The sequence below is a fragment of the Macrotis lagotis genome, chromosome 3 (assembly GCF_037893015.1).
Source record: "Macrotis lagotis isolate mMagLag1 chromosome 3, bilby.v1.9.chrom.fasta, whole genome shotgun sequence".
Lineage (NCBI taxonomy): Eukaryota > Metazoa > Chordata > Mammalia > Peramelemorphia > Peramelidae > Macrotis > Macrotis lagotis.
Window position 1 is genome coordinate 214,127,630 of NC_133660.1, and position 16,940 is coordinate 214,144,569.

The 16,940-nt window shown below is 37.3% G+C and overlaps 1 protein-coding gene and 1 long non-coding RNA gene across 7 annotated transcripts in view; one reads left to right on the forward strand and one right to left on the reverse strand.

The window, feature by feature from the left end:
* The window catches only part of PPP2R2C (protein phosphatase 2 regulatory subunit Bgamma), a 388,395-nt gene that overhangs the window by 179,240 nt on the left and 192,215 nt on the right, over positions 1-16,940 (reverse strand). The gene's annotated exons all lie outside the window — the stretch shown is intronic.
* The window catches only part of LOC141518103 (uncharacterized), a 42,571-nt gene that overhangs the window by 8,129 nt on the left and 17,502 nt on the right, over positions 1-16,940 (forward strand). The window contains exons 2-5 of one of the 2 annotated variants that reach the window (XR_012477087.1): positions 8,118-8,361; positions 11,502-11,547; positions 11,626-11,742; positions 12,577-12,809. This is a non-coding gene — a long non-coding RNA (uncharacterized LOC141518103). Of the gene's footprint in view, positions 1-8,117; positions 8,362-11,501; positions 11,548-11,625; positions 11,743-12,576; positions 12,810-16,940 lie in introns of those variants that run through there. The other variant, XR_012477086.1, reaches the window with a different exon arrangement.

Below are 16,940 nucleotides of genomic sequence, written 5' to 3' on the forward strand. Positions count from 1 at the left end.
TTGATGTTTGTTGATCGACTGATTCTTTATAGTCTTCATTCCAGTCAAATCAGCTTATCAGCTGTCCTCTGTATAAAACATTTCACCATATGCCCAAGCTCCTAGAATACTCATCCTCTTCACTCCTTCCTTGTACAACCCCTCATTTCTTTCAAAACAGCCCAAGAGTTATCTTCTACATAAAACCACTTCTGGTGCCCAATTATTAAAACTCTCTCACTCTTTAAATTTCTTTGCTTTTTTCTTGGTGTACATACAGCAGCCTGAAATAGAAAGTAAGCTCCCTGAGAGCAAAGACCTGTTATCTATCAGAAAACAGCCTTTCTTTTTGCCTTTGTATCCCCAGTAGTCATGTGCCTTAGTATAGATAACTCTTGAAATAAAGGGAACACTGAATAAATTGCATTTGAACAAGGGGACTAATCCACATCAAAAATCAAAGAGCAGATGAAGAAAATATTAAACACAGTAATTTTGTCATGGTTTATTAATTCCTTCTCTAAAACTACCTCTGAAATATCAAAGTTCTTCAAGCTCAAAGACTCCTTCTATAATTTACTTCCAACCTCAGAGCACACCTGTCCTTTGTCCTGAGTCTTTTGATGGCCTTTGGCCAAAAGGAATCAAATCTGACCTGATCTATAGCACTTACTGTCTGGACCACTTCTGTGGCAATTATTCATGTGTTGCTGCCTGGTGATAGTTCATCTGCTGTTGTTTCTAGATCTTATCCCTTGTGGTATTATTTATATTTTCAAAGGTTTATATCTTTTTTCCCTTCATCTAGATTATAGTATTCCTTTCCACATCCCAGACCACTTAGCTCATAGCACCACATATAACATTGGAGAATATGAAGGATATCTTTGCAATTCTCTGGCCCTACCCCCTCATTTTACTGTGGAGGAAACAAAGACCTAGGCAGGGAAATGACCTATCCAATCAATCAATAAGCATTTATGAAACTATGTTAGGCTCCAAATATACAAACACAAACAGTTTCTGCCCTCAAAAAGTTAACATTGAATTGGTCAATACAACATATATATCTACAAGTATTTGCCAAGTGAATTGAAGGTAATTTTGGTAGGGACCACTCTATTACTGCCTGAAGAGATCAGGAAAGGCTTCATGTAGAAAGTAGAATGTGAGCTGAGTATTGAAGGGAACTAGAAACTCTAAGAGGAGGAGGTGAGAAAGGGGTATTTTTGGGAAAGTGTTAGGCACAACACAAAGACAAGGAGATAGGAGATCAACTCATTGGGTGTAAGAACAAGGAAAAACATCAGCTTGGCCATACTACAGAGTGAAATTGGGGAGTAATATACAACTGGGCTAGAAAGATGGGTCAGGACTAGATTATAAAGAGCTTTAAAAACCAAAGTAAGGATTTTTTATTTGATTCTAAAGGCAATTAAGAGGCACTGAAATTTATTGAGTAGAGAAGCAATGTAGTCATACTTGCCCTTTAGAAAAATCACTTTGGTGCTTAGAAAAAGGATGAAATGAGAAAGACTAGAGTCAAGGAGACCAATTAAAAGGCTGTTGCACTATTTCAGGTGTCTGAACTCAGGTGGGTCCTGGGAGTAGAGAGAATGCTATGGAGGGAGAAATAGCAGCATCTGACAACTGACTGGATGTGTGGGATGAGAGAGGGAGGAGTGAAGGATAACTGAGATTTCAAATCCACATGCCTAGAAGTATGTTAATACCCTTGACAGAAGCAAGAAGGCACATGAAATTTGCCAAAGGTCAAATAGTTGTGTTTTCACATCACATCATGTACTCTTTCCTAGGAGCTCAATAACTATTTGACTGGCTGATCAATCTTATGATGCTATTCTAGGAAGTCACTAATGATTCATATGAGGTAAATTAACCTTTCTGGGGCATTAGTCTGTATCCTTGAAGAGTTGAATCATCTCATGTTGCTAAATAAAGACCCTTCCTAAAATTGGGGAAAAAAGCTTAGATATTAGCGAGTCCCATTCCTCCACTCTAAAAAGAAGAAAACAGGCCTAGAGAAGGAAAATTAGTCATTCAAAGTCACCTAAGTAGAAGTGGAATGAGAATTATAGAAAAGTTATCTCCTAACTCCTAGGCTAGGCCTTTTATTATTACAGCATGATAGAATGACACACTAACATAACTGGAAGTAACCTTGGTTAACCAAGGAAAATGAGTCAGAGTCTAAGAGTGTAGATAGGCAACTTGTCCAAGGTCATGCAGGTAGGTTCAGACAGAGATGAAAATAGAAGGTTCTCTCAGATGAGGGAAGTCCTTGGTAAATCTTGAAATGTTATATGAATGAGTTATTATTCTTCTACCACATGGGATCCCAATACTTTCATGGCTGCTATATAATAACATGCCTCTAACATGGAGGCCAGCTTGCCCTGGGTAGAATTGTGACAGAGGCAAAATGCATCTTCACTGTCTTTTCATCTCTTTCTCTACCCCACATTTGCCTTTTACAGATTTTGGTCCTTCTGTAAGCATTGACTATTCTCCTACTTCTCCCTTGTGTCCCAAGTCATTCATGGTGGCATGTCATCTTGTCTAGATTGCCCCATCAGAGCAACATTACAGGCTCCAACCAACTTCTTACAATTTAAAAGAATTCCACACTTTCAAATAAGGTTCTCAGTCTTCATGGGTGAAGGAAAGTCAATCTTTAAGAGCTGGATTCTAATTCTGGCTCTGCTGCTAACTGGTCCTGATACCTCACAGATCTTCCTCCTTCTCTTTTCCTTCTTTGTCATCTAACAATCAAGGTTGGGGGAAATGATTTCCAAGATCTCTTCCAACTCTAAATTCTGTAAGACTACAAATTAATCCACAGGTAGAACAAGCTGTCAATCTTGTCTCTATCTTTTGTTCCCTACAGTCCTGACCATCTAACTAGAAAAAAATAGTTGGCATGCCTAGTTTCATGCTGTTCCATTGTTTGAGAAAATGGTAAGGAAAAGAAAGGGATAGTGTAAGTATAAGTTCAATCCTCTGGGTAAGTTTTATCAAAAATTAGCAGGATGGCTTCTGTTCTTGATGAAAAGACTGGGATAATGACTCTCTGGATTTTAGTTTCCTCCTCTGGAAGAAAGAAAGGGGCAATGGCTTTAGTGTTGCCATTCTATATTATTTAGCTCCTTTCCTGGCTGACATTCTGTGTCCTGTTTTTAGGTGGCCATCAGTTCTAACATTCTAGGTCTAAGGATTTCTGATATTCTCTGTTATCTAAATTATACAGGGTTTTTATCCCCTCTAGCCAAAGACAGCATGGCCACAAAAGTCACAGATTTTATTTCCTTCTAACTTTCATTCCAAACTAAATACTACAATTTTCTAATTAAAGGCTTATTTTCACAATGATTTAAAGAAAAATGTATAGACAGAATTAACAAAACACAGTTAACGAGTGGTCTGGGCAACCTGGCCCATGGCTGAAAGGTGATGATGAAGATCAAGCTGGAGAAATGGTGTAGGACAAAACTGAAGAAAATTCATTTTCTTTGTGTAATGGCCAACTCTAGGAAATAAATTCAGAAATAAGTAAGGAGCCACATAAAATAAAATGAATTTTAGCCTAGAAGATTCAGGATTCTCATCCACTGAACATCATTACAAATAACTTGATATTCTTAGACAGCTTTAAATAGTGTTCTAAATTTAAATTACTGTTCAACATATAGTTCAGATACTGCTTCTCATTTTCTGCAATAATAAATCTCTGATAGGTATGGAAAGCCTTATTTATGGGCAACTTTATCCGTTATAACCAACTCAATGAAATATAGTTCCATGTGAAGGCATGGAAATCAATTTTTGAGCTAAGAATGAGTTTGCAGTACCTTGGAGTTAGGTAATAAACAAGTATCTAAATCTCTAACTACAAAAGCATCTGAAATGTCAGAAAGATAAACAACATAGTTATATGTGTATTCTCAGGAGTGTAAGTTCAAATATGACTAGGAGGACAAGGGATCAAAAGAGGTAATAGTTGTAAAACAATATAGTGCCTGAAACATAGTAGATAACAAAAAATATTTGTTTCTTCATTTTCCTTTCCTCTCCTCCCCTTCCATCTAGAATCAAATATCTACAATGTTCAAGCTAGACAGGACCTAAGAAATAATCCAGTTATATGGAAAAATACTCTATGGGTAGAACTGTGAACTAATTACCATTTTGAAAAGCAATTTGGAATTACATCCAAGACTTATACAACTCTTTGATCCAGCAATATCACTATTAGATCTGATTCCCAAGGTGATCAGGGAAAAAAGAAAAAGAACCTTTTCTTTCCCTTTGTGGTTGCAAAGACCTGGAAATTTAGGGAATGCCCACCAACTGGGAAATGGCTGAACAAGTTGTGCTAAATGTGCAAACTATAAGCAAGAATAGAAAAACTCTCTAAATTCTCTAAAATTAATAATAATAATAATAATAATAATAATAATAATAATAAAGGAGTACAAATTAAGACAGACTTGAAATTGCACATAACACATTTTAAATTGACAAATATTTTTAAAGAGTTAATGTTGCTGATATTCAGCAACAAAACATTGGTATAAAGCTTTGAATCATTCTGTGAGAATAGAATGAAGCAAAAAAAAAAAAAGAAAAAGGAAAAGGAAAAAATCACTAACAGTCCATACATATAAATTCCATTGTTGAGTACATTACTGTTCTTAGGATGACAAAGACATAAAAAAGAACATATATGTGAATAAACACACACACACACACACACATACAAACACAGAATTCACAGCAGTATGTTTTATGAAAGCCCACTGATTGCAAGAGTTGGCTGAGTAAATTGTGGCTTATGAGTATGTTGTATCATGAGAAATGATGAATAAGAGAATAATGAATAATTCTGAGAAACATGAGAAGACTTGTATAAACTGATCCACTGTGAAGTAAGCAGATCCAGATATAAAAATGCACCATGATTACAATAGCAATAACAAAAACATCATTAAAAGATATCCACACTCAAATTCATTACAATGATTCCACCAGAACATAGAACTAAACAATCTTCCCTCCTCTTGTTAGAAAGGTGGGGAATTATAGTGACACAATGTTTAATATGTTGTTGTTTTATTTAGTTCTTTAAATATACCATCCCTAAAATTCCTCCATCCCTGTTTTAAGTAGTAAAATTCATGTCCATTCTTAAATACTCAATTTAAATGCCAGCTTTTCTGTAAAGGTCTTCCCTGATATCTCCAAACCATATTCATCTTCTTTCCTCCCACACTTTGTATATAACACTGAATTTTTATTTGATATTTTAATAATGTATAATTTTATGATATACATTATGTCAAATGGTATACATCCTAATAAATGATGGTTTTAATTAATTCAATTACTATTTATACACTGAACTATACTATATAACCTTTGTTTTCTTATTCCAAGTTCATTGCTTCTGTCACCTGTTTCCAATATATCATAACCTACCTATACAGTCTTACCTAGTCAAATAGTTCAGGTAAGAATATTTTGTACAAATTACCAAGGAGGGAGAGAGAAAGGGCTTTTAGACATAAAGTGAGCATGACCTCATAACTGATTGATTGTGCAATTAGCAGGTCTTTACTGTGGAATATTCTCTAGGTGATTTTAAATAACTCTAATTCTTGATATCTCCATCTAGACAATGGAAGTAATATAACTAGTTACATAATGCTACTGGCCTCTATAATTGAGTCCCTTCTTCTTGTTCTAACCTTTATTTCTGACTACTCACTCTCCTTCAAGTCAGTTCAGTCTCTTCTTCCCAGAAGTGAAATACAGTTCTTGTGCAGTGAATGCATTTGATGAAAAATAAAACCCAAGCTTTCCTTTTACCCTGCCTGAAGAGAGGTAATGAATGATTTAAAATCTTTTTTAAACCCCTGCCCCAGAATATAATGTATTTTCAGGGGAATGAAAATCTGAAAGGAAACTTTCCCCAAAATTATCCTATTTAAATCTTCCCAATATACAAGAAGGGTGTTTTCCACCCCTCATCTCAACCTCTAGTTAGGTTCTATTCATTGAGGAGAAAGAGCTGGGACCTTAGAAATTAAGTAGAAGCTATTCATTTTATAAATGAGAGTCTTCAAGATAAACTTGTGCCTGGAGACACAAAGGAAGTAACAAAGCCACAATTTCTGCTCTGGTCCAATGACTAAATTTTGGTGCCATTCCCAACTTCACCATCTCTCCCCAGGGAGCACATGGTTTAAAACAGCTGGGGGCACAGTGAATAGATGCTGGGTTAATTACAGGAAATATAGGAGAATTTCAGTTCAGTTTAAAGAAAAACTCCCTAATGCTTAGAGTTGTTCAAAAGTAGAATGGAAAGCTTTGATAGTTACTGGGTTAGTTGTCACTAGAGCTTCTTGATGATCATTTCTCAGGTATATTACAGAGGAGATTCTTTCAGTGGTCAAAGTTGGTCTAGACCTCTGAGGTGGATTTTTATGATGTGGATAAAATGTTTTGTAAAGTGTGAACAGTTATAATGACATTGGCATTGGGAAGAAATAACATCAAATAGCTCTATCAAAGATCACACATAAAAATGACCACCCTGGAGATTAATACCATTTAACACTACAAAACAGGATCTGTAGAATATTACGTAATATTCAATTCAATAAACATTAATTACTTACTATACTTGAGACACTATTATAGGTGCTAGGGCTACAAAGACAAATTTTTTTTTAAAAGTCACTAGCCTGGAGCAGCTAGGTGGCACAGTGGATAGAACACCAGCCCTGGAGTCAGGAGCACCTGAGTTTGGATCCAGACTTAGACACTTAATACTTGCCTAGCTGTGTGATCTTGGGCAAGTCATTTAATTGCCTTAAATAAACAAAAAATGCTTTAAATAAATAAAAAATAATAAAAATAAAAAGTCACTGGCCTTAAGGAAATTATATTGAAAGGGGCTATGACATGAACATAGAAAAACATGATACCAAGTAGAATGTGATGCTTTGGAGGAAAGATTCAGACAGTGCACTCTCTAGAGAATGTGATTAGGGACCAATTACTTTCAGTTTCAGATAACATAAGAGGATCTATGATTTCGTTAGTATAAGCAACTTTCAGATAAGGAAAAAATCCTCCTACCAATGCAGGTTGGTACCTCCTCTGAAACTGAAGAATCTGAAAGAGCTGTCTGGTTGAGGGATTTGCCCAGGGACACAGGAGGGATGTGTCAAAGGTCAGAACCTAAACCTAGATCTTTCTGGTCCCAAAGTTTTATCCACTATACCAGGCTGCCTCTCACTAGCCAAAAGAAGGCTATAAAGGTCAAGCTAAAGCATTTGTATTTAACCTAGAGGCACGAGGAGCCACAGAATTAGAACCATCTTAATTGAACCTTGCATCTCAGAGTACATTTTGCCTTCCTCTCAAAGAGGCCAAAAGGAAGTAAACAGGATTTTTTCTTTTTCTCTTAGAAACAGATGGAACAGACTTAGAATGTTGCAGAAGGCAAATCTTAAGTAAAGTGTGAAATCATGTTGGATAGATTGGCTTTAAACTAGAGTTGAACAATGGTTCAGTGTGCCCAGATCAGCAGAAATGACTAATTACTCTCATCCAAAGCTTAAAAAAGATAAAAAATTAGATTTATTATAAATGCAGGGATGAATGTGCACTCTTGTAGAAATGACTGGCTCTGCAGTTTGTGACATTTAGTGATTTATGGTACCATGTTTATAAGGCATTTTTCATTTGAAGTTTTTAATACACTGAACGAGAAATGGATTTAAAAGTAAATTAGCAATTAGACTTTAAATGAACTATAATTACATTAAATACATTCATATTGCACAATGTTGTTTACCAAGTATTAATCTCACAAAAACCCTATAGGTAGAGATTGCAAATGCTATTGTCTCCAGTTTACAAATGAAGAAACCGAGGCCAAGAGAGATCAAGTGACCTAGCATTAATGACATTGCTAGCAAGCAATGGAGTATGGATTTGATTCAGGCTTAAGTCTCCCAAATAAAAGCACTATTTTTAAATGTCCACCATCTAGGGCAGTAATTCAATTCTTCACAATCATTCTGAACTTTTATATCTTTTATTTCTTATAGACCTCATGTTTCTTCTGCAAAATGAGGAGTCCAAGTGGTTCCAAAGGGTTCATTTTAAACCTAGATGCTATGAGCTATTTCCTAAGCCTCTTAATATACTAATAACCAAGAAGTGACCCAGGCTGGTGGACAAGAAGCCTGCTCAGAAGCTCTTGACCAAGAAATTCCGGAATGACTTTCCAAGGACTTATCCTAGGAGCATTAGGAGAAGGTAGCCATTTTTTGGAACTCTTCCCTCTTGTAGGTAAGCCAAAGTAACCATCTGGCTAGTCACAAAAGCATAGTAAGTTTGACACTCAATGATCCCTTCCTTTATTACTCTTGTCAGGAAGGCAAAGCAACTCAACCATATGAGCAAGAGGGATTGAAGTTGATAGAGAGATAGCAAAAAAATCACTCACCCTTTCTTTGGCTGCCTATAAGGTCCTAGATAAAAGCAGAGATATTTTATGTTTGGGGCTTGAAATTTCTAATCTTGTCCCTAACATATAACCACACAGCTAAGTGCCTGCATAGGAAGAGGGGAAGAGTATTGGGAAGGATTTCCTCATGGAAGGGAAGGATGTTTTAAAGGCTCTCAAGAATTCCTTGTACATCAGATTACAATTCTCTACATTGTGAGTGTATGTTTTCCTTTGGAAAATGTATGTGATGAACTGTGCGGTTAATTGCCATGATATTGGATAAAATTGCCTTGAGTAGAGGTCAGACTAGATGAACTCTAGGTTCCTTCCAACTCTTAAACTCTAAAGCTATATAATGTGTTAATCAAAACTGGCCCATGTAAAAGGACTTGGTTTTATACATTTTTTTGTATTTGCAGGATCTAAGACAGTATCCCCCAAGTACCTGGTATTTATTATTTCTTTACATAGATTGTATAATAAGAGAAATGACAGCCTGTTTTCATAAAGTAAGTCATTTGGAGCTGTTATTGTCATGTGGCTCTAATTGGACTTTTCTAAATCTTTTGTCACTCTGTGATGACTGCTTAAAGCCTGTTTCTGACTCTTTTGATCACATACCCTTTGGAAATGGTTAATATTTGTTTGAAATGATTCTTCTGCTCCAGAGGAGGTGTCTGCTCCTCCTGGTGGGGATTTTAGCTCACCCCTAAGTGAAGTTGAGAGCAATCTGGAACCTGGAGATAGGAAAATCCAATGCTAAGTCTCCTTCAAGTCAAGTAACTGACATTGAGCTTTCAATCTGTGTTTGAATGTTTGAGGCGATGGTGCATGTAGAGGGAAATAGTAAGCTCTCAAAGATTATCAAAAGACATACATGATGCTCACTTCAGCAGCATAAATTCTAAAATTAATATGAAAACAAAGAAGATTAGCAAAGACACAAATAAAATTAGATGGAAGCCTTGCTGTGTAAATTTCTCTGGTCAAATTGTGTAAGTTAAGAGAATACCTTCCTAGAGACACCTGTTTAATATTTCAAGGATCCCTGAGTGCTCAACTCATCTACATGTCCAACCTTACTTTTAAAAGTTTCTATTGAGGGGGTGGCTAGGCGGCATAGTGGATAAAGCACTGGACCTGGAGTCAGGAGTACATGGGTTCAAATCCAGTCTCAGACACTTAATAATTACCTAGCTGTGTGGCCTTGGACAAGCCACTTAACCCCGTTTGCCTTACAAAAATAAATAATGAAGAAAAAGTTTCTATTGAAACAGCAGACAATATATTTTGATTTGTTATTTGAGTTAGAGCTCTGAGATAATTCAGCTTCATTTACTAAAGCAGTTAGTAAACCCATAAGAGGTCACATAAAATTGCACTGTGGGAAGCGAGTGGCTATCGGACAGCCCTGATCTACATGATGGAGACCACTGTTATCCAGCTTAATGGATGGTCTTTGTGATCTGCCCCAACCAAAAAAGAAGGAAAAAAAAATATCATTATTCCAAGCCACTGTCCTGAGACAACACATGTGGATGACAGTAGGTCAGAGTTCAAATTTTCCCCAGCTTTTAGGAAGGAACACTGAGCTAGGAAGATGAGTCTAGGCTGTTAACAATGGAAGCAAAAGCAAATTACTCAGCCTTTCCCAATATTAATTTGTCCGTATTTAAATTTCATTATCACAGAATTGATGCCAAGAAAGCACTTTTGAAATCTCAGAGTGTTAAAAATAACAAAATAGATCTTAGAGTTTAATAAGCATCTTCTATGTGGAAAGCACTGTATCTGGCCTTACAGTCAGAAAGACATGGTCAAGTTCAGGTTCTGAGATGTACTAGCTTTGTGGCCCTCCCTGGCTGGCTAGTACAGTGAGCACTTTCTCTAGATTCATTTAAGAGACCCTAGTCAAGTAACTTTGTTTTCTTTAGGTCATCATCTTTAAAATTAGGGAGGTTCTGAGAGTTCTGAAAGACTTTTGATGAAGAATGCTGCTCATCCAAAGCCAGAGCTGGTGGTGTCTGAAGAGACTGAAGCATGCTTTGGTTTTTCCACTTTATTTTTCTGGAGGTTTCTCTTCTCTTTCTTTTTTTGGGGGGGGGTTATGTTTACTTTTACTTTTCATGACACATTTTTAACCTATATCAAAAAACTTTTCATTCTCAATGAGGGGGATTGGGGTGGGAGGAAGGGAGAGAATTTGGAGTTCAAGGTTTTGGAAGTAGATGATGAAACTTGTTTTTTGCATCAGGGAAGAAAACATGAAACTATTTTGTGAAACTCTTTGAGAACTTTAAAGCATTGCACAAAAGCTATAAATAGATATTTTATCACTATCTATGTAAAGCACGTGGTTTATTTTATATCTATATGAGGTATATACAAACTCATTCAGTGCAAATATAAGAAGAAGGATATACTAGAATAACCTTGGAGAAGGAGAAACTAGCCACTAAGGGGGTAATGAGGGTGGGGGACCAGGAAAAGTCTCATTCAGAAGGAGTTGCTTGATTTAAGTCTTTTTTTCAGATTTCATTTCATGTATTATAAAATGTCTGACATTTTCATCATTTTGGTGGTAATTATAGATTATTTTCCTTTTTTAATTTAAATTTATTCATTTTCATCCATATGCATGTAGATTTTTAAGTTACAAAATTTCCTTCCATGTTCCCTTCCCACCCTCCTCCCCTCGGTGGCAAACAGTCAGGTTAGCATTGTACATACATACATATTTTGATAAACATGTTTACAGATGAGCAATTTTTGCTATGAGGATTTAGGATTAAGGGAAAGAGATATATAAGAAAAATTTTTTATAAAGATTTTATCAGATTCTGAAGGGTGGTTTTATTTTTCTGTGTGTTGATTTAAGTCTTAAAGGAAGTGAGGTTTCTAAAAAAGCTGAAATCATAAAAACATAGTTAAAGTTGGAAGGGAACTCCAAAGTCATCTAGTCTAACCTTTCATTTTACAGATAAGGGTCCTGAGGCTCAGAGAGGTTAACCAGAATTTCACAGCCAGTAAGTATCTGTTGCTGGGTTTGAAGCATTTCCTCACCAGAGGCTAGCATCCTTTGATTGTATCATATGACGTTCCAGACATGACAGATAATCAGCACAAAAGCACAGAGATTTGAGATGAATTGACACAAGTGAAGAAGAACAAGGAATTCAGGATGACTGGACTGAAGAATGAATCTAGGAAGAGACAGCTAGGTAAGAAGGGTTACAAGGCAGCAGAGCAGGCTGGGGGCCAGGGGTGAGGAATTTTAAAGGTCAAAGAAAAGCATTTACGTTTGATCCTAGAAGTTATAAGGAGCCAGGGCAGCCTCCTGGGGATGGGAGGTGACAGGAAAATTTCCTTGGCAACTGTATGAAGAACTGATTGGGTCCTGGAGATTCAGGCAACTGTAAATTGCAGATCAGATTCCTACCTGCATCAGGAGAGAGAATTTCCTTACCGGGAGTTCCCTATGAAATTGCAGGTCTGATTAAATAATGTATGAGGCACTATACAAAAGTGCCAATGATACAAAGACAACATGAGACAATTCTTGCCCTCATGTAGTCTGCATCCTATTAGAGAGTCAAGAAATATAATATGCACATAAATACAAAGCAACTTCCAAAGGGAGAAAGTAATATTAAAACTGGAGGTCAGAGTGTCAAGAAATGTCTCTCTTTATAGAAGAGGAAAATGTGGCCCAGAGTCACAGCTAGCCATCATCATCACCATCACCATCATCACTGTCAGCATTTATATAACATTTTATAGCACTATTTCATTTTATCCTCACAGTAACCCTAGAAAGTAGGAAGGTAAACCACTTTATCAAGCTGAGGAAGATAGAGGCTAATGATTTGCCCAGGTTTGAAGCAGCCAAAGTTATTCAGGTTTTCCTGAGTCTGGGTCCAGCATTCTATTGACTGTAACATTGATGTTTTTCTGTCATTTTTCTGTCATGTCCAATTCTTCATGACCCTATTTGGGGTTTTCTTGGCAAAGAAACTGGAGTGGTTTGCCTTATCAATCTCTATTTCATTTTACAGATGAGGAAACTGAGGTAAACAGAATTCAGTGACTCACCCAGGGTCCACAGCTATATAAGGTCACATCTGAACTCAGATCCTCCTGACTTCAGTGCCTGCCCTTTATCCAATGCCCTATACAACTGCTAAAACTAGTGGTCAAATATACTGATTCAGACTGTAGAGCTCTTTCCACAAATGCTGCGCTTTCATTCAAAAGTTCGGATATTACTTCTCATTCTTTACCGTCCCCCAAGAGGATTCCCTAAATATTGTATAATTTCAATAAATTCAATTTAATAATTTATTAAAAGTGCCTATTATGTGCCAGTCCCCGTGTTTAGTGCAGGGGAAACAAAAAAAGGAGGCAAAAGAGCACACTTGTCCTCAAGGAGCTTATAATCTAATACAAACAAACACACAAATATATATATATATATATATATATATATATATATATATATATATATGTGTGTGTGTGTGTGTATAAAGCTATAAATGAGATACATAGAAAGTAACAGGGTGAAGGCATTTGAAATGAGAGGTTGGGGAAGGTTTTCCTGTAGTATGTAGGATTTTAATTAGGATTTAGAGGAAGGAAGGGAGATCAGTAGTGGGAAGAGAGGAGGGAGCACGGGGAAACAGCCAGAGAGAATGCCCAGATCAAAAAATGGAGTGTCTTGGTCAACATGAAGGAGGTCAGGGGCAGCTAGGTGGCGCAGTGGATGCACTAGCCCTGGAGTCAGGAGTACCTGAGTTCAAATCCGACCTCAGACACTTAATAATTACCTAGCTGTGTGACTTCGGGCAAGCCACTTAACCCCACTGCCTTGCAAAAACCTAAAAAAAAAACCACCAAAAAACATGAAGGATGTTAGTGTAACTGAATCAATGAGTATGTCTTAGAGAATAAGATGTAAGAAGATGGAAAAGTAGGAGGGGGGAGGTTATGAGGACTCTGAATGACACACAGAGCAATTTATATTTACTCCTGGAGTCAGAGAGCAATGGGAATTTATTGGGGTTGGGAAAGTTGAGGAGGGTTTGACATGAGCAGACTTGCATTTTAGGAAAATCACTTTATGGCTGAATGGGTTGGAGGGAGGAGAAATTAGTTAGACAGCCCCACCAGGAGGACATTACAGTAATCAAGGCATGAATCAGTAAGCATCTGCACTAGGATGGTGGCAGCATCAGAGGAGATATGCTGCATGGATGAAATTGGCAGGCCTTGGCACAGCTAGGGCATGAGGAGTGAGAGATAGGAGGCCAGGATGGTCACTTGGCTGAGAGTCTGAGCCACTAGGAGCATGGTGTTAAGCTCTATGGTAATAGGGAAGGTAGAGGATAAGGAGGAATTTGGGAGGGGGAAGAGAATAAATTCTGGTTTGTACATAAGGAGTTCAAGATGTTTATTGGATATCCAGTTTGAGATGTCTTAAAGGGCATTTAGACATGGGAGATTAGAAGTCAGCAGAGAAATTGGCACAGGAAAAGTGGATTTGAGGATCATTAGCATAAAGATGAAAATTAAGTCCATGGAAACTGATGAGAGCACCAAGTAAAGGAGTATACAGGGAAAAGACAAGGGAACCCAGGAGAAAAGCCTGATGGGTACCTAGGATTAGAAGGAATGATTTGAAAGAGGATTCAGCAAAGCAGAGAATGGAGAGTAGCCAGATAGACTGGAGGAAGGAAATCCATGAGAGAGTTGTGTCCTGAAAACCTAAAGAGAGGAGAATATCAAGGAGAAGTGATCAATAGTGGGAAAACTGTAAAACGATGCAGGCATCCCGGGGGAGGGGGGGAGATAGGGGTAGGAGAATCATTAGCAAAAGTTACATGACAACCTAATATGTTAATTTTAGGGAAGATTATTGGTAGGTACAGGTTGGACTTCTAAAATCCTTTCAACTCCAAGTTTCTGTGATTCTGTAACAAGTGATGGCAGGCAGCTCATGAATGCAAAAACAAAATCCATTTAACTACCTGAGGAATTGCCTTTTTCACAGAAAAGAAGGATTCAGGGCTTTTATCTTTTTCTTTCTTAGGGCATTTGATTTAAAAGTCAGTAGTTGTGTTTCTGTCCAGTCACCAATGCCTCAAAGGGCAGAGAGTGGAGCACTCTGGCAGAAGCATCCATTTAGTTCTGAAGAGATTAGAAACAAGGAGCTGATTATCCTGTTTGCTCAACAGAGAAGTAAGAGTTAGTCAGAAGTCATTAAAATTGGATGGAAGTTGGAACCTGGTCCTTTGACCTTGACACCACAAAGGACCTGAATCAAGTTTGCTTTTTTACAGACTATTGGTCTGGGTACTAGGAGACTAGGCTTCTAGTTCCAGTTCAAGAGACAGGACAGTTCATGGGGGGAGAAAACCTTAGAAGCTGAGGAGGTTAGTTTTTTTTTGGGGGGGGGGGCATGGGATGGTGAGGAAGGAACTAGATCCACCTATGTCTCCCTGAAAATTCAGCACCTTCTCATAGCCAGATCCCTCTACTGATATGTGAAAGCTTTGACCTGTTCCATTTCCAACTTGGACTGTTTTTACCCCATCTTCAGGCAGCCGACAGCCAGTGGCCCACTACTACATAATGGGACTAGACTTAGCGTACACATCCTATCAACTTTAACTCTACTGTAGCCCAGAACTTCCAAGCTCAGGTGATTCATCAGTCTTAACCTTCCCTGATAGCAGTTATCACATGAATTTGTCCCCATGACCAGTCAGAGGTTGGAAGTCACTAGTCTTGAGCTAGAGAATAGCACCGTGCCCTATGAAAACATAGAGGCTAAAAGACATGCCAAGACAATCCCCCATACCTTGAGATCCTATACCAAAGTGGAAAGCTCTGAGTAAGGGCCTGGTGATTAACTACAATAAAGAAGAAAGGACATTTGATTGTGATTGTTAAGAATCTTGGAATCTAACACTAGTTCTACAATTATTATCATAAATCTTTTTGATGTTCCTAACTTTATCAGAATTACTTGTGTTCTTCATAAAGACCAATGTTACTTGATTCCAATGATAAGTTTCATATGGAGCTTACCATCTATTTTTCTTTTAGGAAATATTTTCCAACAAACTTTGATATATTGAATTATCTGAGGAATAACATATAGAAGATTCTTAACACAAATAATGCAAAATTCCTTTGAGAATAGATTAATTGGCTCCTGTTTATAACTCTTCATTTACAGTATCATCAAAGGCTGTGCTATGAATGGAAAATTATTGCCCCCAAAATAGCACTAAACATCAAAACAATATCATTCCATCAGTACTACGTGTGGATGAAACCAAGCAAAGGGCCTCGTGAGGCTCTAGGACAGAAGTCACCCAGTTCATAATAGTATATTGTTGTCCTTCTCCTCCAGTTCATGCTAATATCCTTTGGATTCCTATAGTACTGGAAGCAGGATCATCCAGTTTAGCACTTGAATGTTTACTTGTATTTTCTATTTTATTCCCTAAGTGTATCCTGTGTCTTCTTGGCTCTTATAAACTCCCTGAAGAGGGAAGAGATAATTCCTTCTCTACACTTCCTTTGTCCATCCTAGAGCATAGCAAAGGTCTGGACATATTGCAGGTTTTTAGTGCATAGCCCTAAGTATTACAAAAGAGGTACAATACTATGATAGTGATGTATGGGGTATATGCATGTGTATATATGTATATAGTTACACTATGATATGTTATCATATTAAGTAGCAACACAGGAGCAGAGATTTAGACCTGAGAGAAATGGGTACTTGCAAACATGAAGGCAGATGAAGGCAGCATCATTTGCAAAATTATTTACAGGGGATACCCCCTAGGTTCTCCAGGGCTATGGGAAACAACTGTGGTGACTGATTACATTTGCACTTCCAAATGTATTTAAGAAATCCAGATAAAAGGGAAAAGGACAGAATAACTAGAAATTAAGTGAGTTGTACTTGGTTTTGAGAATAGATACATTAAGAGGCTAATAAAAGAGCCTTGTTTTGGATAAGCAGATCAATGTTGTGGGTAGAGTGCTGGGCCTAGAATCAAGAAGACATGAATTCAAATCCAGCCTTAAACCCCTATTGTATAACACTGAGCAAGTCATTTAACCCCAGTTTGCCTCAGTTTCCTCATCAGTAAAATGGTAATAATAGCACACGTCTCAGAACTGTTGTAAGGAACAAAATTAAAGTGCCTGATCCAAAGTAAGCACTACATAAATGTGATTATATATGCGTATATATGTAAAATATACACAAACACAAATACACGTATATACACATATATGTGTAGCATATTACATGTGTACATATATGTATATCATACAATGCAATGATAACAAGAGTCCCCTAGTGACTGAAATCCCTCTGAAATGGCGATACGAGCTCAATGAT